This window comes from Simochromis diagramma, unplaced genomic scaffold (genome assembly GCF_900408965.1).
Source record: "Simochromis diagramma unplaced genomic scaffold, fSimDia1.1 OVJJ01000304.1, whole genome shotgun sequence".
Lineage (NCBI taxonomy): Eukaryota > Metazoa > Chordata > Actinopteri > Cichliformes > Cichlidae > Simochromis > Simochromis diagramma.
In genome coordinates, this window is record NW_024387030.1 from 203,970 (window position 1) to 226,421 (window position 22,452).

Genomic DNA, 22,452 nt, shown 5'->3' on the forward strand with positions numbered 1-22,452 from the left:
AAAAGGGAGTTTTTCCTCCCAACTGTCGCCAAAGTGCTTGCTCATAGGGGGTCATTCGATTGTTGGGTTTTTCTCTGTATGTATTATTGTAGGGTCTTACAATGTAAAGCGCCTTGAGGCGACTGTTGTTGTGATTTGGCACTCTACAAATAAAACTGAATTGAATTGAATTGAATATCTCTGAGCTAAATGAAAGCAGTATGGTTTTAACACATCAAGGCAATCTGCCAATTAACATTTAGGATGGTTCAGTATGGGATTCAAAATCATTTATGTTGATAAACAAATGGAAGTAGTTTCAGATTTGGTAAAATGTTGTCTGACTGTCTTCAGTTGTAGCAGCTTTGTTCCACAGCAAAGTCACTTTAAATTGCTGGAAGAACATGAGAGCCTTCTTATTTTGAGGAAACACTTCTGTCACTCTGTTCTGAATGCAGCTGAGGTACTGAACCCAAAAGTCGATTTGAACATAAACACATTTTCTGACTCCAACTCCATTTCTGTTCCCACCAAACACAGTACGTGTGTGTGGCTATGCAGTTTTTTTTCCATGTGTCTTTTCAAAGTCAAAAGCAAGATTGCTTTGCTAAGAAGTGCTAAAAGCTCTTAATGCAATGCTGACAGGTTGTTCGCTGCACTTGTGTGCGTCCAACTTCCTAGCAACTTACTGTCACGCTGCTGCCCACCAAGCATGCCACATGTCACAACCACTTTCCCCTTGAGTCATCAGGCATAGACTTGAACATGCACTTTCAAGCAGTCGCTTCCACACTCACACGAAGCTCAAAATCGCCAAATAGTGTTCTGCACTTATTTTATGTCATGCATAGACAGCCGTGCACGCAGGGAGGGATCGTGCATACTGACTGATTGCTGCAATGTCAAGGAGGAGAGGTGAAGAGATGTAGAGAGACAGAAAAGGACAAAGGTTAGTGTTTTCTTCACATCCTTTTCACTGTGTCATTACTGGGTAATTATGGTGCTAATGACCCTGTAACTCTAACACCTGTCAACTTCACAAACACTCTGCCATATACTCCCCCTTTCCTCCACTGAACTCATCCTTTTCTGTACACAGTGGCGCCTAAATCAGCAAGACTGAAAATACGGGTTAGAGAATGATTTCACGCTCACCGGTTTTAAACAGCTCTACAGTTTAATACCTAGTAAGTAACCTTACGGATCTATCGCGGGTCTACTCGGGGAATAAAAAACATGTTTAAAATTCTCCTAATGTAGACTACAAAAGTGTCATATTTGATATGGAAGAAAATAAATACTGTTAAGAATCCACGGAGCAAGATACTTAACAGTGTTTGGATACCATTCTGCTAGCAGAATAGTGTAAAAGTTGTTTTAGTGCTATGAATGAATGAAAGTCACAACATTTGCTGGAAAAGAACACCATGGCTCAGCAAAAAAACACTTTCCCTGAAAAAAAATTATAATAAACATGACAGCACAGGTTGTAGTTGTTGTGAGAAGTAAAGGCTGGGAAAGATGTGTTAGCATTCAGGGAACACAGAGTCCAGTCTGGGGTTCAGGGGTGTCTAGCAACTGAAATCTGAAAACAGGCTAGAAGTATAACAGAAGGAAATACGATGATTTTGAAATAATTCAAGGCTGGTAACTAAAATAAAACTTATCTGTAGCAGCGGGTGTTGCCATGATACTGGTCACAACAGTATCTAAATAATGCTAATTGCTAAATAACATGGACACAAGACAACTGGAGGGAAGCAATTTGACGACAGGGCAAGATTCACCTGTTAATCTGGGAATATCTTAACATACTTCATATGGGATATGTTTAGATATTGCCAGCAGTGTGCAACACTGAGGACTTTAAACAATAAAACATTTATTTGGGTTTTTTTTAAACTATTTTATTTACTTAAACTCATTTTTGTTTCTTCGTGTATAGTTCTACAAAATAGAAAGTAGTAAACATAAAGAAGGAAAATCTTTGAATTTATGTGTGTCCAAATGTTTGATTGTAGGGGCCTATGTTATATTAATGCAGCAATAATATTTATAAATAAGCCAAAGGTCTCTGTTCAGCAATAGATTGACCAAAAATGTGATTATTTAATAACATCTGGCCCCATCTGATAAGATATTTAGCAAATATTTGATTTTTCGAGTCAACTCTCAACATTGTTGTGGCCAGACGTCTGGTCAAGAGCAACTGCGAGGCTTGCGGGACGCTCCTGTGACCCAAATCTGCAATAATCAAAAGAAACTGTTATTGTTCATCTATGTCTGAGAACTGCAGAACATTGCTTCTACTTTCTTCATAACCACAAAAGAGAGATGAGGGAAAGTGAAGAAGCCTGAAGCTAGCCTAAAATAATTGACTTCAGTGCAACTGGGTGACACAAAGACATTAAAAGAATTGTAAATTATTAAAGTTATTACTTGGAAACATGACTTCAGGAGACAGACATCGACAGAATAGGATTTCTAATACTGCTAGTGCATTTGATCTTGGTAATTCCTGTTTCTAGAAAATGTTCTTTTGTTTTCAGTTTGAGTTCAATATTTATAAATGTGGTTTTTGCAATATTTCCACATCTAACCACATTAAATGTAGTTAACCTTAAAAGAGTACTGCAAGACTTTTATACATAAGATGCAGCCTTCAGAAGAGTTTGTAGTCTATAGATTTGTGTACCCTTTCCAAACTAGTTGTTTGATAAGAATGGCAAGAATGAAGTCTTGTTTGGCAAGTTTAGGTTCCACAGTTTTTAAACTTTAATCATGCATAGGGCTAAAAACTAAATGGCTAATAGAAATATGTTGGCACAGTGCTAAATTACTAAAGCACACCTTTTTAGGATAGAAAAGGATTAGTGTCATGGTCAAATACATTGCTGTAAAGGTAAGATCAATGCTAGGAAAGTTAAGGTGGGTTAGAAAATGACTGAATTATAATTGCAGTCATATGACACACATAAAACTCAGAGGCGCTAAGCACCGATCCATCATGATGACCTCCACTAGCTTACTTTACACCTCAACATAAAGTGAGCATAAAAAAGAACAGTTGGCATAAATTGCGAGGTGCAATGTGATTTATGGGCTACCGAGCTCTAAGGGGCATAGTAGCTGAAAAGACAAACAAAACAAGCTTTGATGTATCTGTTAAATGTTAGAAAAGCACTCTGTATTTTGTAAGAGCATTAAGTACTGAGAAATAGAGAACATACACCCAATCCACTTAACATTTTCCCATGGTTATAATCACTAAAAGCCTTTGTAAATTAAGCTCCCATCTCTTTATTGAAGAGACTAATGGTTGGGCTAATATAGCTTTGTTTTGTGTGTATGCTGTGTGCTGTGTGTCTACGAGCATGATTTGTTTGCCTGAATTTGCATACATACCACCATGCACTGATTCTCCCTATCTCACGTTGAAACATCTCAATTATGGCTCCTTAGTTGTGTGTTGTCCCCTGAGTGTGAGTGCTGGTGTTACACAAGATCTATTATGGCCCCGGTTTGTCAAGGAACACAGAGGCAGGGCTCAGTGCCAAGACTGAGACCTATCAAATGCATCCATGTGTGTGGGTGTTTTTGCTTCACTCAAAGGAAAATTTATTCAGACTAAAACACGGGAATAGTAGGAAGGCAATTTGTTTTTTTCTGTCACATTTTCCCCTAAATCATGATGAAATTAACTGCCGGGGCTCAATTAATAATTTATGCAAACAAGGGAGGTAACAAACCGACTTTTGTGTCTATTTAAGTATTTTTGCACGCATTTATGTGTGTGCTGAAACGTTGAATGAAAGCAGAGCTACTTCACAGTCTTCATCACTCTGCTTTCTCTTATATGTCTGATGCTTTCTCACTCCGACCAGCTAAAAGTTTGGTAAGGATAACGGCAGGAACACAATTAAACATTTTCTCAATTGAGTCATTACAACCCAAATGAAGAGACTGGTGGCAAAGTTAACCCACAGCCATATTCCCATTAGCAAACAGTCTCACACACACACACACACACACACACACACACACACACACACACACACAGTAGGAGCATTTAGAGAATTGGCTGTGAGGCTGCTCCCAGCTTGCCCACTGTGAGCAGAATTGAGCTGTACAAACAGCGTTTAGATGGTTATACCCGCGTGAGCATGTGCGTGTGTGTGTGTGTTCATTATGTCTTTGGAAGTGAGACAAATATGATGTGCAGTGTTGAGCGTTTAAGCACCAAGAATGAAGAAGGAATTGGTGAACATAATTATTTAAGATGGAAAAACGAGGAAGGAGGAAAAAGAAGGCAGGGGAAGATACTTTACTTCAGCCACTTGCCCCACTAGTTGGTTAAAAAAAATTATAATTATACGTGACACTGCTCTCAATAAAATAATGGTTAATTCATTGTGAAATGCCCAATAAAAAAGAGGTGGGTTCCAGGGTTTGAATCTGATGGCCAGCTGGAACCTTTTATTTCTCAGGTAGTCCAGCTTCCTCTCACAGTCCAAAGACTCTAAACTGGAGCTAGGTCTAGTTGCCTGTCCCTCTGTGTTAGCCCTCTAATAGATTGCCGACCTGTCCAGGGTGTATCCCACCTTTCGCCCAGTGACAGCTATGATGGGCTGTAGCCCCCCCCCCGAGACCCTGACTTGGATAGAAAACTGATGGATGATCTGTGACAATGGCATCCTTCAAGAGCCAAGTACAGACAACAGGTATGGCATTTCATTAAGTTAAGATTGATAATGCAACTTCATTCATTCATTTGACATTCAGCAAAATTAAGAATGGAATTGTAGAAAGTAATATAGTAACTCTTAAATGAACCCCCTACTAGTCATCATAAATAAAGAAAAATCATAAATCAAACAAGTAGATCTACTGAGCAAATACAAACCTGTACATCAGTATGCATTTTTTTTTTTTTGTCTCTGCGGTCTCTCCGCCCTTTCCCTGTCTTCTTTTTCTCCTTAACATCCCTGCATGTTCTTATTTGGCAAATTTTAAAAATCACTTTTGAAATATATATTTAACATTAATTAGCTACTCCTCACGACTTACTGTGCTTTCTGTCATCCTGCAGTGCCCCTGTCACCTTCTTTGTACTCACCTACTCCTCCTCATGGGTGATGCAGTATGATGCATACTGTTCTAATTTGACCCCTGGAGCTCCTCCTCCGAAGTCTCTCTCTCCATTTGACTGCGCCACCCCATGTGACTTTCCTCCTCTCCCGTGTCACTCAGTCCCTTTCCATCCTTTCACACTTCTCAAATATGACTTTCTTGTGTTTCCTGTTTCTTTTTCTCCTGACATTCGCACCTTCCTCCTCAGGGCTTAACGAGCACTGCTCTCTCTCTTTCGCACTTTCTTTTCTCTCATTTCCCCTTGTTGCTCTTTTTGTCCTTCCATTCTTCCTCTCAATTACCTTGTCTGGGCAGCATCTGGCAGCCTGACCCAGTGTGTGGGTATGTGTGTGTTTGGAGCTGTTGTGGACCATGTGCCTCATCTGTGTTCCACTGGATTCTTGTCATTCCGAACTGAACAGCTGCTAACGGAAAACAAGTAGCTGGCTTCCCCGTAGATTTGGAGACAGATTACTGTAGGAACGCAGTCACATTATTCAGTCAGGACCTTTCCTGTGTCACCCGGAGCCTCAGATGAAACAAATGGCCGCGTGTTGGTGAATTATCACAATCTTATCCAATCAGCAACTCTAAAAACTGCAGACGTGTGGATCATGAAACAGACAGCCAAAAATGAAGAAGTCCTACTGATTTTGCATCAGATTTATTAAAGCCCCGTGAGTTATGATTATATTATTATTGTGGATATAATTATGTATCCTTTTCCATTAACTAAATGTCCAGCTGCTCATTCACACATCCAATCTATTTAATCTAAAGCAAGTCTGGCTTGAGCTTACACTTGCTCAGAAAGCCTTTTATGTTCCCAATGGAGTGACGTGAATTTGTATCTATATGTCCTTTTACATAATTTCACTACTTTTGTCCTACAGATACAAATGGTAAGCCCTAACTCAGATACTAACTAGTGTATTTTCTTTTTCTGAATGGGTTAAGTGTGTGTCACGAATTAAATGGTAAATGGCCTGCATTTGTATAGCGCTTTTCACACTACATTCAGTCATTCACCCATTCACACACTGGCGATAGCAAGCTACATTGTAGCCACAGGTGCCCTGGGGCGCACTGACAGAGGCGAGGCTGCCGGACACTGGCGCCACCGGGCCCTCTGACCACCACCAGTAGGCAAACATGGGGTTAGTATCTTGCCCAAGGATATTTGGCATGCAGCCAGGAGGTAGCCTGGGATCGAACCACCGACCTTCTGATTAGTGGCTGACCTGCTCTGCCACCTGAGCCACAGCCACCCACCAGATACCTTTGAATCCCGACTGACACAGTATAACTGTGCCACACAGCTAAACTCGATGGATTGTAGCTTTCTGGCCAAAACTGCTTCGTTCAGAGTTTCCATTTAAAAACTTGCAACGTGAGTCACTTCCACATATACGTCGTATTTTGAAACTGTAAACTACCACAATATGATTTTCATGTCTGCGTGTGACAGGTGAGAGGGGTGCAGTTAAACTGCATTAACAGAATTTAAAGGAGAGAGATGTGGTGTCCTGTGCCACCTAACATCATAATCCTGTGACACTGCCTCATCCTGCAGCAATGAAAGTGCACCCTGTTTACCATTAACATGATTACCTGTTTGTAGTAGTGTAAGATCTGCCGTCCTCCCTCTGCCAGCTATGGGGCTGATGGATGAAATGGAGAAAGACGATTAGGAAACCTGATATTAAACTTCTTACAGGGTCTCTTAAAACCTCTTAGGCTCTTTCACTCTCTTTTTCTGAATCACTCTCACTTTACCGTCCTGGCTTTCTCTCTCATTCTCCGGGACTATTGAATAAATCATGAAATTCAATCTGACTCTGCAATCACTCCAGTCTGTTGGTTCTCTTTCTTTTTCGCTCTGTGCTACTGCCTCTCATCCTAATTCCAGCAATTGAATAAAGGATGAGATTTTGAAGTCTTTCATGCAATTGTTTATGTAGGTTGTAATAGGCCAATGGCCCATTAGCAGTCATGACTGTAGGGGTTTGAGCTGTATCAGTATTCACCTGTCATAATGCATGCCCTGTGGTGAATATGGAAATCTCACTACTAACTTTGTGTAGCCATACTGCTGCTGATGTGGACAAAGTCAGATTGGGGGAAGTGCTGCATGAAGCATAAAGACAAAGAGAAACACACACTTTGCCTGTGGAAATGTACGAATCACAGTTAACTTCCTGCACATGTCGATGAATGACTAGGCAGGGGAAATGATGTCAGCTGTTGGGAGATTTTGAGTTTTGTGTGAGAGGAATGGTATCAAGAATGATATCCCAATCTCTTGTTGCATATGTCACTGTGCCAGACGAGGAAGAAGGAGAAGACGATGAGTATGAAACTAATATGATGAATGATTATGTTTGAATGATACACATTTTATGACAACTAGACCGAAAGCATTCACAATGAAGGGTCTGTGTCTGAAACACATTGATGTATCTGCTGTATATTTTAAATGCAGCTACAACAGGAGGGAATGTTGGGAGATTTTGAGTTTTGTGTTATGTTTATTTGTCATGACCCTGTGCCTTCTCGGCTGACTCTGTATGGCTACAAGTGTTTTTGTTATGCTGCATCTCCCTCTCTCCCCTTCCGCGCACTGCGCTCTACCGGGGCGGAGTCATGACGGCTCCAGCCCCTGGCTCGGACACCTGCAAACAATCATCTCACTCACTTCTTAAGGCAGCTGCTGAGAGTGCTTCCTCGCTGGATTATTGTGTAACACTCGTCAGTGTCATCACCTATCTGAGCCCTTTTTCCGAGTTTCTGTCGTGCCACTACTTACCTGCCTTTCCTCTCTGTGCCAGATTTCTCGCCAGCCTGAGGACCGCCGTTCGGTGACCTAAAGACCGGAGCCCGAGCTACCTTAGCTTCAGTGGATTGTGTATATAGCCGTTCCCTTCCCGTGCCTGTGTTCCCCGGAGACCCTCTTCCTGTGCCCCCTCACTTGTATATACCCGCACCTGGTGTCTACGTGTAAATAAAATTGTGAACCTTAGTGATGGTCTGCCTCCGAGTCCCTCCTGAGCCTGACAGAATAATCCAGCCACCGCTATGGACTCAGCAGGCCCAGCCTCGGCAGCGACAGTCCCCCATGTCTCTGGAGGAGCTTCTGCACCGACACGAACAAATGCTGGTGAAGCTCAGCGGAGACGTGGCGTGTCTAACGCAGGCCTTCGCCCAACGGATTCCGCTGGCCGAGGACCAGCCTCCCGCGGCCTCTCCCCAGGTAACACACGCTCCTGCCGTCACTACAACAGCCACAGCTACCCAGGCTGCTAGCGCGGTAGCTTCAGTAGCCTCCGCGGTTTCGCTGGATAAGCTTTTGCCTTCACCTGAGGCTTTTTCTGGGGAGATGGGAAAATGTGCGGGATTTTTGTTGCAGTGTTCTATGCACTTTCAATTACTGCCCCATGTGTTTGTTTCTGACGGGGTTAAGATCGCTTACGTCACCCAGCTACTACGTGATCAAGCCCTGGCCTGGGCCCAGGCCCAGCTGCAGGCTTGCCCCGGAATGTCTTATGACGACTTCCTGTCGCGCTTCAAGTCGGTGTTTGATAAAGGCTCTAGTACGGAGGCAGCTGGCTATCGTTTGATTAATCTGAAGCAAGGTAGGCGAAGCATGGCTGACTTTTCTGTTGATTTCTGGACCCTAGCTGCACAGACCAAATGGGGACCTGAGGCTCTGAAGACCACTCTGTTAAATAATATCTGCGAAGAGCTCAAGGATGAGATAATGATGCGGGAGCTTCCTGCCTCTCTGAATGCATTAATGTCCCTGTGTATTCAGGTGGATGATCGCCTGCGGGCGCGCCAGAGCTCACGAAGGCGGCAGTTTCGCGAGCCTCTGGCTTCTCGGGAGCCCCAGCCCGACGCACGGGAGGCTGGAGCGTTTGGAACTGAGGAGGAGGTACCCATGCAGCTGGGGCGTTCTCGACTCACTCCTGCGGAGCGACAACGCCGGTTTTCCGCGGGTGAGTGTTTGTATTGCGGTCGCAAGGGGCATTTCATCTCTGCCTGCCCGGCGCTGGCAAAAGGAGGCGCCCGCCAGTAATTGAGAGGGTACTGGTGGGCGACCTGTCCAGCAACAAGCCTCTTCCCCGTCTCTTGCTGCCTGCAAAACTCACCCTCCGGTCGTTGTCCCATTCCCTCTCTGTGTTAATTGACTCTGGTGCAGAACAGAATTTCATTGATGTGTCGCTAGTCTCCAAGCTCAACATTGGCACACGGCCACTGCCTCATCCTCTCCGCGTGTCCGCCCTGTCCAGTCACCGGTTGCCTGACATAACGCACATCACCCTACCTGTCACACTCACTCTCTCCGGTAACCACGTTGAGAACGTTTGTTTCTGTGTGTTTAAGGCACCAGTGACCCCGCTTGTACTAGGTTATCCATGGCTTTCACAACACAACCCACACATCGACTGGAGGAAAGAGCAAGTTATGGAGTGGGGTATGGGCTGCCACATGACCTGCCTTCGGGCCGCCACGCCGTCTGCTCCCTCTTCCCCCCCCCCGGGAAGCCTTCAAAGTCGCTGGAGCTATCTTCGGTTCCTTCCGTCTATCATGACCTCGCAGCAGTTTTTAGTAAGGATGAGGCGGGCTCGCTTCCCCCACACCGGCCCTATGACTGTGCCATTGATCTTCTCCCTGGAGCGCCTCTCCCCTCTGGCCGCCTCTACAGCCTCACACAGCCCGAAAGGGAAACCATGGAGAGATATGTCAACGACTCTCTGGCTGCTGGGTTAATTCGCCCGTCATCCTCCCCCATGGGGGCAGGATTCTTCTTTGTTGCAAAAAAAGACAAGACGCTCCGGCCATGTATTGATTACCGCGGCCTCAACAAGATCACTGTAAAGAACAAGTACCCTCTTCCCCTCCTGAATTCTGCTTTCGAGCTACTCCAGGGGGCCACGGTGTTCAGCAAACTAGACCTGCGAAACGCTTACCACCTGGTGAGAATCCGGGAAGGAGATGAGTGGAAGACCGCTTTCAATACGCATATTGGACACTATGAGTATCTCGTTATGCCCTTTGGCTTAACCAATGTGCCCGCGGTTTTCCAGGCCCTAGTTAATGATGTTCTGAGGGATTTTATTGATCGATGTGCTTTTGTGTACCTAGATGACATTCTCATTTTCTCTAAGTCCCAGGCGGAGCACGAGAGCCACATGAGGCAGGTCCTGCAGCGCCTCCTGGAGAACCGGTTGTTCGTGAAAGCGGAGAAATGTGAATTTCACGTCGACACGGTGGCCTTCCTGGGCTATATCATCTCTCGGGGGGGTCTCAAACCTGACCCCGAGAAGGTCCGGGCCGTGGTGGACTGGCCTCAACCGCCGAACCGCCAGCAACTCCGACGGTTCCTAGGATTCGCCAACTTCCACCGACGCTTCATAAAGGACTACAGTAAGATTGCCTCACCTCTCACTGCACTTACCTCCCCCAATGTTCCTTTTCAGTGGGGCCTCTCTGCTCAGGAGGCTTTTTCCCTGCTAAAGGAGAAGTTCACTACCGCCCCCATCCTCCGTCAGCCCAACCTCAGGCAACCGTTCGTGGTGGAGGTGGATGCTTCGGACTCTGGAGTGGGAGCAGTTCTGTCGCAGCAATTTGAAGGTACGCTCCATCCCTGTGCATTCTTTTCTCGTCATCTCTCACCCGCAGAACGGAACTATGGCATCGGTGATCGGGAGTTGCTAGCGGTCAAACTGGCCCTGGAGGAGTGGAGGCACTGGCTTGAGGGCGCAGAACACCCGTTCATCGTGTGGACCGACCATAAGAACCTTGAGTACATCCGGTCCGCCAAACGCCTAAATTCACGACAAGCCAGGTGGGCCCTCTTCTTCACAAGATTCAACTTCTCCATCACTTACAGACCAGGGTCGCGCAACGTGAAGCCCGATGCACTCTCCCGTCAGTTTTCCAGTACGGAGGGAGACCCCGATCCAGAACCGATTCTTCCAGCTACCTGTGTTATTGGCGCTGTCACATGGGAGATCGAAGCTCTCGTGCGCGAGGCCCAGGATACTGACCCCGACCCGGGCACGGGCCCCCCCGGTCGGTTGTTTGTCCCTAGTGCTGTCCGACCTCAGGTGCTCCACTGGGGCCACACTGCCCGGTTCACCTGTCATCCAGGAGCCCGCCGCACCATCACCTTCCTCCAGCGGTTTTTCTGGTGGCCCTCCTTGGAGAAGGACGCCAGGGAGTACGTTATGGCATGCACCACATGTGCCCGGAACAAACATCCCAACCGACCACCCGCTGGGCTTCTTCAACCGCTCCCCACGCCAGGACGGCCCTGGTCCCACATAGCGCTGGACTTCATTACGGGGCTCCCACCATCATCAGGTAACACCACCATCCTCACTATCGTTGATCGTTTTTCCAAGGCAGCTCATTTCATCGCCCTCCCGAAGCTCCCTACAGCCCTGGAGACCGCCCAGCTGCTCACCACCCACGTCTTCCGGCTTCATGGCATTCCGATGGACATCGTTTCCGACCGGGGACCCCAATTTACCTCTCGGGTTTGGAAGGAGTTCTGCATGCAGATCGGCGCCGCGGTCAGTCTCTCTTCGGGCTTCCACCCTCAGAGCAATGGACAGGCCGAGCGTACCAACCAAGAGCTCGAAGCGGCACTCCGCTGTGTCGTCTCTCTCAACCAGACCACTTGGAGCGAGCAGCTCCCCTGGATTGAGTACGCCCACAACTGCCTGACCTCTTCAGCCACTGGACTGTCGCCGTTCGAAGCCTCGCTGGGCTACCAACCACCCCTGTTCCCGGCCGTGGAAGGTGAGCATACCGTCCCGTCAGTGCAACATCATTTCCGCAGGTGCCGCCGGGCCTGGCGGTCCACCCGAGCCGCTCTGCTGCGGACGGCGGAGCGCAATAAGGTGCTCGCCGACCGCCGCCGGATCCCTGCACCTGCCTATACAGTCGGGCAACAGGTATGGCTCTCCTCACGCTTTGTTCCCATTCGTGCCGAGTCAAAGAAACTTTCCCTGGCATTCATCGGTCCGTTCGAGATTGAGGCCCTGGTCAATCCAGTATCCGTCCGTCTGAAGCTGCCTCGCAACATGCGTATCCATAATGTTTTCCATGTCTCCCAGGTCAAGCCCGTGCTCTCCAGCCCGTTGTGCCCTCCTTCCGGGCCCCCTCCACCCACCCGGCTCGTGGATGGGCAGGAAGTGTTTAACATCACCCGCATTATGGACTCTCGGCGGCGGGGGAGGGGCGTTCAGTACCTGGTGGACTGGGAGGGCTACGGGCCAGAGGAACGTTCCTGGGTGCCCCGGTCAGCGGTTCTGGCTCCTGGTCTGCTCCGCGAGTTTCACCGGCAGCATCCGGGTAAGCCGGGTGGGTCGCCGAGGGGCTCCCGTTGAGGGGGGGGTACTGTCATGACCCTGTGCCTTCTCGGCTGACTCTGTATGGCTACAAGTGTTTTTGTTGTGCTGCATCTCCCTCTCTCCCCTTCCGCGCACTGCGCTCTACCAGGGCGGAGTCATGACGGCTCCAGCCCCTGGCTCGGACACCTGCAAACAATCATCTCACTCACTTCTTAAGGCAGCTGCTGAGAGTGCTTCCTCGCTGGATTATTGTGTAACACTCGTCAGTGTCATCACCTATCTGAGCCCTTTTTCCGAGTTTCTGTCGTGCCACTACTTACCTGCCTTTCCTCTCTGTGCCAGATTTCTCGCCAGCCTGAGGACCGCCGTTCGGTGACCTAAAGACCGGAGCCCGAGCTACCTGAGCTTCAGTGGATTGTGTATATAGCCGTTCCCTTCCCGTGCCTGTGTTCCCCGGAGACCCTCTTCCTGTGCCCCCTCACTTGTATATACCCGCACCTGGTGTCTACGTGTAAATAAAATTGTGAACCTTAGTGACGGTCTGCCTCCGAGTCCCTCCTGAGCCTGACATTATTTGTAGCTTCATTTAAAGGAAGAAGAGCTTATGAGTTGTACAACTGCAGGAAAGGGAAGTGAGACATTGTGTGCAGAAAATATGTGCTGTGACAGCTAAACAGCTACCTCCTGTTTCAACAGATAAGCTAACGGTTTTTCCTTTTTAGGAGTTGTTATTGAATTCTATACATGCCACGCCTGTTGTTGTTTGAGTATAAAATAAAGGAAGTACTGACGCCCCGCGCGATTCCTCTGTGACACACACATAGTGCACACGTTGGTGCAGAGCAGATCGGAACGTGTCGGGGCATCGTCCATTTACATGTAAAATCTTTGAGTCTGTGTTTCTTGCCTCCTAAGAGTTTTTTCCTCACATCAGCTAAATGACTAAAGTTGAAATAGCGTTCAGTCGCATGTGAGCTTTTTTAACTTTTTGTCTAACTTTTACTGTTTTATCCTATTAAATAAATAAATAAAATTATTTTTATTTATATAGCACCCTTCAAGACAGAATCACAAAGTGCTGCACATAAGATTACAAGACATAAAAGATTTAAAAAGAGAAAATAAAACAGGTATAAAATTAACCAAAAGCAGTTTTAAAAAGGTGAGTTTTGAGTTGTTTTTTAAAAACAGCTACTGAGTCCACAGTTCTTAATGCTTGGGGGAGAGAGTTCCACAGTCTCGGGGCCACAGTGGCAAAAACTCTGTCACCCTTAGTCCTCCTCTTAGTACTTAGTAAATGTTTGTATATTGACCTATATATGTATCTACACAGGCCAGGATAGTTATTTGGCAATAAATCTTGTATTTATGTTTTATAAGCGCAAATGTAACACTGGGCTAACAACCAAGAATATTACACAACAATTAATATTATGTAAAAACAGACTGTAACCTAATTAAATATGTATTTACTCTCCAGCACATAAAATAGGCCAAGTCAGCTGCACCAGAAAAACCACCACAGCACTAAAATACAGGCAACAACTGTGCTAAGCTGATAAGGCAGCTACACTTTGTTGTCACTAGTTTAGATAGAATAGATGAATTGTCTGCTGCTACTGAAGTTACTACAGCCTCACTGCATTAGCAGTAGAACACAAAAGAAGCACCATATTAGATCTGATAAAGCATATCTGGCTGAAAAGCAGCAAAGATTCTACAGCTAAGCTGTTGCTGCCTGTGGATTTACACTGGATAAACTTTTTCCTTAAAGTAAACACCTCACCGCTAAGAAAAAGACCCAGATTTCCAAAGCATCTGGCTTTTACTGATAAGTACTGCAATGTACCTCAAGAAGGAGTTATTCTATTTATTTAGTTAAAGCCATTTATTAGTTTTATACCTTGTGGTTTTTTGGGAGCAGTTTAGAGGACGATAGCAAGCCGTGTTGTTTAATTTCAAATCTCCTGAGGGCCTTCTTGTCATTACTGGTAATACAGCATAAAATCCTACTGTCCTTGTCAATCCATCAGTCTGTCTCTTTCTTTGTATCACCCACACTCCATCTCCATTTCTCTCTCTATGTCTCTCTCTCTCATTCTCTCTTTTGTCCTCTTATCTGATTGAGTGAATAATTCATGTCTATTCTTCAAGAAGGCTCTTTGTTCTCCCTCCTGGTGTGTTCTTTTAAAGCATTTGGGATAGTGTGTATGTGTGCAGCATTTGTGTGGTTGAACAAAGCTAAACTCTGAGTTTTCCCTTTTATTCACATACATGCATGCTCACACACACAAACACAGAAAACAAACCAAGTCATATTTCCGAAAACATTTTTTTTTTTTTTTTGTCAAACAAGAAAGAAATATCAAATGTGAATTCTATATGCTGGTAAATGTGTGGGTGTGCCTTAGTGATGTGCTTGCCGGTGTTGTTCTCTTGCAAATATGGGTATGCACTGCGAGCGTGAAAGCACATAAAAGTGTGCATTTTACTATTATGTCTTCTATAAAGCATGCCTAAGTGAGTGTGTTGTGTATCTGAGTAAACGAGTATTTCTCTCCAAATGGGAGAAACCATCTTAAAATATGGTTTTTATCAGTATTCACCTCAGCATTAGAAAACAATGCAGTTTGGTTATGCATTACAGAACCTGAGAGATCGTTTTAGTTCATCCCTATCTAAACCCTCTGTCCTGCATACTGATGTATGTACTTAAACACACTCAGAGACACTTTTACATTTAAATCATCAGCTGAACTGAGGACAAGAGCCTCACTGCAGTAAATGAATGCATTAAAATTCCTATAACAGTGTTTTTACCTTACAGTGTATGCATGTGTTAGATGTTTAACTTTACAATAACAGCTCATAACCAGTAGTCAGTTGTTGTTGTACTGTCCAAAAAAGGCATTATATAAAATATTATGCCATTAAACAGCTACATCTAGTTATTCCCTCATTCCACTTGTAGTTGATATAGAAAACCTTTGATTCAGTTTATTAGCATATTTTAAAGTTAACCACAATTTGAAATTATTTAAACCGTTCAATCACATTTTTTAAAAGCAATGCAACATAGTGTTAAGACTCCTTTCAGCTACCATGTTAGAAATATGAGGTGTAATCAAAACTCAAAAATCAAACACCTGACCTAATTTAAAACTGGCCATTCTCACATTCAAGATGATCTTGTTGTGCATGTCTAGACAGATCCCATTGAGGCTACTATTTATAGATTGCACTGGGTGCTTTGCAATGCCACTGTGGACCTCAAACTTGTGCGGTGAACAAACATCAACTTCTGTTTCAAACTGGCCTGAATTTTATTTGAAGTAATCATCACTGCCAATGGACGCTGGATTTCCAGCTACGAGCAAGCACTTTTCAGTCCAACAGTTTCCAAGCCCAAAGGCATTTTTTTTCCAGGTGCTGAGCAAAGCAAGGACTATAATTGTTTTCTTTAACATTCCAGGGGTTCTGAACCCTCAATTTGTCCCCCAGGCTGGACTGTAATTTCAAAATTCTCCTAAATGTCCTGAGGCATCTGAGAAAGAACACTTGATGGAAACACCCTTCGGTGTGTGCCAGCTTGTGCCAGCACAGAGTGTGTTGACAACACAATCTTAGCTCACCACCTTTTCCACTCTCCAGATTTGCTCCCAGCAACTTGGCCCACTTTGCAGAAATAAAAATTAAGTTCAAGGATGATCATTTTGACACACTGGAAAGGATTTAGCACACATACATTGATATTATTTAGAACCATTCCCAAAACTTTATGGTCATACGTTACAGTTGCCTATGCATTTATATCAGGTAAATTAAAGCGCATGTCAGTAAAAATGTAAGTATTTTTCAGTTATAACTGTACCCATACAAATTTACTGGTTTAAACATTCGGCAGATGGCCGCCCCTCCCTGAGCCCGGTTCTGCTCGAAGATTCTTCCTGTTAAAAGGGAGTTTTTCCTTCCCACTGTCACCAAAGTGATGGCTCATAAGGGGTCATATGATCGTTGGGGTTTTCTCTGTTTTTTTTGTATTATTATAGGGTCTCTACCTTATAATATAAAGCGCCTTGAAACAATTATCGTTGTGATTTGGTGCTATATAAATAAAACTGAATTGAATGGAACTAAGAGGAGACACAAATACCTGTTGGGTTGGGTCAGGAAGGGCATCCAGTGTAAACATCTACCAAAGAAAAAAACAAAAGAACACCACATGGAGCTACCCAGTCTGGTGAACCATTGTGAATAAAGGAACAGCTGAAAGCTTTCGGTACATGCCTGGGCCAGCTCTTGCCTTACAAATTTCCTCTAGAGCATAAATGTTGCATTTCTCTAAATGTCTTGTGCATGCCATGCAACACTAAAACAGGAATTGAAGACCCTGGAACTATCCATCCATCCATCCATCCATTTTTTCTTCCGCTTATCAAGTTTTGGGTTGCAGGTAGGTTGGAGCTTGTCCCAGCTGTTACGTTTTTAATTTAGTATAAGTGATTCTGTTTGATACGACTACAATCCTACAGATTCTAACTTGAGTGTTGCATTGTTGCTTGATTGAAAGGCACATTATCAACGTTGGCTTTGGGTTATTCTTAGCATTGTGTCACTCAGGTTCTCTTTCTTTGATCAGTTTTGTCTTAACCTTTAAAATGTATTTAATTATAATATAATTTATTCCTTCAAACAGGGTCGAAGGCTCTTTTTGATATTGTGCTTTGCTGAATGTGTAGTCCTGTGAGAGAATATGTCTCCTGGGGTTTATACTTCAGGGTCCAAGTTTGGGCAGCTTCAAAGTGATACAGCCCTGCTTTTGGTTATCGCAGTCATACACTTGTTTTTATTGCTAATTAATCACACATTTCTTGGTGATATCTACTCATCCAACATTGCTTGTTGCTATTTTCACACACATTTATCATCATTGGGTTTGTCAGTTTTTCCTCCAACACAAAGGCAGAAGTGAGGATCCAAACTTGTGAGAGAAGAGTACATCAAAGACAGAAACACGTCAGGCACATTGGATGAAAATCAAGTAACATTAAATATAGAAACAAATTTTCCTTTGATACTGCCACAGCGAACAGAGATGTCAAGGCCCAAATCGCAGGCTTTAGCAAGAGGAATAAAGGAAAACATCAGCTCTGGATGCCCTTCGGCTGATATAAACCAACTGAAATTTATTTTTTTGTCATCTATACAATAGTCCACAAGTGCGGTAGATGCGTATCCCCTCAAACAGTAAGTAAACAGTCTACTAATTAATGAATGTGGTTGTGAAGTGTTTATGTGTGAATGCCAGCGTGACTGGTTGTCTGTCTGTATGCATCAACCCTGCGAAAGAGTGGCGACCTGTTCAGGGTGTACCCTTCCTCTCACTCCATAACAGCTGGGACAGGCTCCAGCCCACCTGCAACCCAAAACTGGATAAATGGAGGTGGACTTTGCTTTAACTCTGCCCAGCAGCTTCCATACCCTTTCATGGGAAGGATATGTCTCTTTAAATGTTTGTGTCATAACATGAGGTTGTTTTGTTTCTGCTTTCATCTTCTCCTGTATCAAAGACACTGTTTGCCAATGGCCGCCACATGACTTAAATAAATGCAATAGCCCGCATACACGGGACGCTCACCAGGCATACCAACAGGCCCATGGCAATCATCAAGTGTTCTTGTCCACCACACAAAAGGTTGAGTTAATTTCTTTTCTGCTGATTGGAATCACACCCACTCCACCCGTCTACAGCCCGGAGACAAAATGAATATTCATGCCAGTTTAGACCCTGGTCATGAATATGTATAACAGTTAACACCAGATATGCAAACAAGCCAGCCAACCCAGATGGCTTGAGATCACGACATAATGATCACACACATTCACACTGAAAGAAGGGAAAAACATAAAAGCATAAAAAAAAAACATCAAAAAGAAGAAAGGGGAAGAGGATTACAAATGCATGAAAAACCTGATTTTGACATCTAGAGGATGTACCACCAAGACTGGGTTAGCATAGCAAACATGTTAGGAACCATGTAAGGAAATGGGTTGGCATTTATAGTTAAGCCCATGCAAGTTTCAAATGACATTGCTACTGGCAATGCTGTCATAGTGATGTTAAATGGGTATATGGTTTAAAGTATTTGCCAACTTACTTTAATATAAGTCAAAGGTAAATCTTTAATTAAAACTTGTTTTTAAGCTGACATCAGACATACTTTTTCACTCCTTTTCATGTGATGGCTGTGATCGTATACGCTGCTTCCTACTGCCACTCATGCAAGGAAATAAAACCTGCCTAGATACTGTTGGCACAATAAGATATTTCCTTTGAGCCAAAGCCTTGCTAACAAGCTTATCTCATCATGCACGCTATGAACATGTGTATGTGCATATGCGTGTGGTCTTGTGAGCACTGGTTACCCGCTACTGTATGTATGACACATCTAATGCTACCACACACACATGCAGGGTAGGATTAAGGCCAACTAGCCTGTTCTCTGTTAGCTCAACATCACCTGAGATCACACACACACACACACACACACTTCACTTTTTCCATATAACCCATATGGAAAAGAAATAGAAAAAACTTATAAAAGACTTGCATCCGCTTTAGCTTGCTTCATATAGTAAATCATTTAAGGCTTATATGATTTACTCATGAAAGTGGCCACTTTCTCATTACTTTCATATATTGTTTTAGGAAGTATCCAAAACATACAAGTTTCATTTATGTAATTTTTCAAGGGATCTTATATCTGTTTTCACTCTTGTATGTTTTTCATACAAATTTCACAGAAGACAGATACAAACTTTATAAGATTTATATATATATATATATATATATATCTTTTCCATATGGGAATACATGAGCTGTATATTCATTTTGAAAAGTCGGGCAGTTTGTTTTGACACCAGAAATGACTGAATGCATTTATGGCTTTGCTTGAAAGCAGGAGTGACATTTTTACATAGCACATTAAAGATCTGTGAAATTAGGCACAACTCATTTGAAAAGCTCAGGTAACTTCTTAGCTTTCTCCAGATTGTGTTACGGCCAAATCAAACAGCTGCAGTAGCATCAGATTTGTTTTTACTGTGCAGTCAGAATGAGGTCATGCTGAGCAACAAAGCTCAACTGGGTCACAGGCTGTGACTCACTGTATGTTGCAATATACCTGGACTCATTAAAACTAACCCAGCAAAGTGGCGTCAGCACAGAGCTCTCTCTGACTTCCACTGCTATGCAATTATTACTGTCAAACATTTTGGTTTACTCGGTATATGGAGCAATGAAAGTTTGCAGTTAGTCTTTAACTTAACGGCTTATCCAAATGTAGGCTTATTTGTGAGCGATTTGTGATTCCAGATGAGTATGTTGTGTTTATTACAATAGTTAAAACTGAAGCTTCACTGATGCCCTTTTAAAGCTCACTGACAGCCATCTGTAGTGTATAAGGTAAATACATTATAAAAGAACCATCCTGGTAGCAGTGAGAAGCCTGTTTTGTTGTATTTTCTTTTTTCTGGATTGAGGAAGGTAAGATGTTTTCTTTTCTTTTCATTTCATGAAACCTGAGTTCGTTTTATTTGTTTTGGTCGATCCTCACACTAACAATTAAATCAAATCTCTGTGGACTGCAGCTCTGTCTTGCCACTTGTTGTCTTTGGGAGCAAGACGAGGAGATGTAAATTGTTGTGTTATGCTGAGGTTCTCCCTCAGCAAACCCTAACAAAGGTCAGTATTGCAATGTAGCCATTAGTCAACGTAGGACGGTGCAGACCACGATGTATACTATAACTTTTTTAACTTATTTTCCACAAAAAGATAAATGTGCATAAAGCTAAGGAAAAAGTAGCATTCCAATACCAAAGGTCAGAGCGTGAACATTGAATCTGCAACCATGAGCTGCGTTTTTCAATGGGATCGGGCCAAAATGGTGTAAGTGTAGAAAATAGGCTTTATCAAAAGTGGTGTGTATGAAAACACTGTAACATAAAAGCTTGCTTGGCAGGCATGATCTGCATTCCTTGCATATAAATCAGAAGGAATAAACAACATTGTTGGTACATAGAAGCTTTCTGGTTTCAATTTATAGTCCAAGTAGTACTAATCACGTATATTTGACCTTGCAAGTTGTATGCAAAACTCTTTGTGGGGAACAAAGAAGGACAATGTTGACACCATGGGCTAAATTGTATGCCAACCATTTAATTTTTACAAGCTTTTATAATTCATGTGAGTCATGAATTATAAGTCATGTAAATAGAGACTGGAAGACAGAACAGAAGGTCTTGGCCTGGATATCACTGACTGCACAGAAGCCTAGAAAGTAGTGAGCACTGCCATTAGAGCGGAGGTCAAGAGAGCAGTAGATGGGTTTCAGACTGTGGCAACATAACTGTATGTTTGGATTTTCAAGACAGACACACTCTCTGCTTTTAAGATTAGGCTCAAAGCTTTGCTTTTTGATAAAGCTCATAGTTACGGCTTGTCCAGGTGATCCTGAACCATCTTTTAGTTATGCTGCAATAGGCTCAGGCTGCTGGGGGCTTCCCTGGGGGTGCACTGAGCATTTCTTTTTCCCTCCCTGTGTGTTTATACACCACAACTATATTCAATCACTAGTTACTATCAATAGAAGTTAATAGTAAACTATTCATTTTTATAGGGTCTTTACCTTAGAATATAAATGAATTTTTCATTATATAAATAAAACTGAATTGAAATTGAATTGAACGTAAAGCAGATTACGTTTTGATACATTTTGTTTGGGCTGAATGCAGCCCTGAAGAACTGTGAAGGGGAGAGAATGCTGTTTTGTAAAGCATTTACTTAAAACTACCAAAAAATTAGATTGTAATCTGACACCTTGAGAGTTCGATCAAAATCATCACATAAGGAATTAGACTGCCGGTTGAGATTTTTTTTCGTGAAGGAAAAAGAAAAGCTTAACATTGCTAAACCTTAAGCTTCAGGAATTTTAATTTCCACCTGAAAAACATTTCAACATTCAATCAGTGATCACAATTGTGAGGCCAAAATGAAACCTCGGTGTGCAAAAATTCTCAATTCAACACCTCATTTATTATCAGCCAGATTAGTTGATGCTACCACGCACTGAGTGCAGCAGAAATAAAGAACTGGATGTTATACTCACTTTAGTTTGTTTAAGCATAGAAATCATCTAACAATGGTGTTGGGTTACATTTTATTGAGAGACACAGGCCTGGTCTCAATAAAAGGACCTCCAGGGTAGATAGACCAATGTGAAAATCAGTATTTTACTGTTTTCCACAATTGAAAATGTCACGTAGCAACTTTATCACCACAGTGCTACAGATGGGAAAGGATAAACCACCAGAGGTCAACCAGAACAAGATTTTCACTTTCTTGCATTTCCAGCAAACACACGACCCTTCCACAACTTTGAATCATTAGATGTTATTCTGGTCTACTACAATAACCACACCCAGTTGTAATCAAGACTGAGATCAAAACCTACCAAGGATTACTCTTAATGTATGCGAAAAAGTGTGCCCAGTCCATATCTTGTAAATGTGCTGAGTCATTGTGTGGTGATGGTAAATGGCTGAATCAAGCCTCCACTTTAGTTCCCAGAGGACAGCTGCAGCAATGTGGTACATCCTTTTATCAGCCTACTTGCTATGTTTGTGCGTGTGCAAATAGTTGCCTACATAAGTAGATGCTTTGTGTGTGTGTGTGTGTGTGTGTGTGTGTGTGTGTGTGTGTGTGTATACACACTTGCAGGAAAGAATGTGTGTTTGTGCTTCATGAATCCACACTCTGCTACTCCCTGCATCTTCTCCATTAATCATGCTTTTTTCAGCCCTTCCTGCACAACAGACACTCCTGATACAGATTGCAAGTCATGATATCAATCTTACAAGGCCTCTCCATCAATTTTAAACTAGCACCTTACTGATTTAATCTGAAAAAAGTGAAAATCTATTT

General features: G+C 43.4%; 1 protein-coding gene and 2 long non-coding RNA genes across 6 annotated transcripts in view; 2 read left to right on the forward strand and 1 right to left on the reverse strand.

The window, feature by feature from the left end:
• Window positions 1-22,452, reverse strand: part of lrfn5a (leucine rich repeat and fibronectin type III domain containing 5a) — a 122,644-nt gene that overhangs the window by 86,316 nt on the left and 13,876 nt on the right. The window contains exons 1-2 of one of the 4 annotated variants that reach the window (XM_040042808.1): window positions 13,000-13,474; window positions 6,721-8,124 (exon numbers count right to left, since the gene is read on the reverse strand). The exons of 2 other annotated variants lie outside the window; for them this stretch is intronic. The gene's annotated coding sequence lies outside the window, so the exon portion shown is untranslated. Of the gene's footprint in view, window positions 1-6,720; window positions 8,125-12,999; window positions 13,475-22,452 lie in introns of those variants that run through there. One more of the 4 variants, XM_040042807.1, reaches the window with a different exon arrangement.
• Window positions 5,598-19,213, forward strand: LOC120740445. Its single transcript, XR_005697367.1, has 3 exons — window positions 5,598-5,609; window positions 16,069-16,074; window positions 19,060-19,213. It is a non-coding gene; the product is annotated as an uncharacterized LOC120740445 (long non-coding RNA).
• Window positions 12,625-13,003, forward strand: LOC120740453. Its single transcript, XR_005697376.1, has 2 exons — window positions 12,625-12,732; window positions 12,813-13,003. It is a non-coding gene; the product is annotated as an uncharacterized LOC120740453 (long non-coding RNA).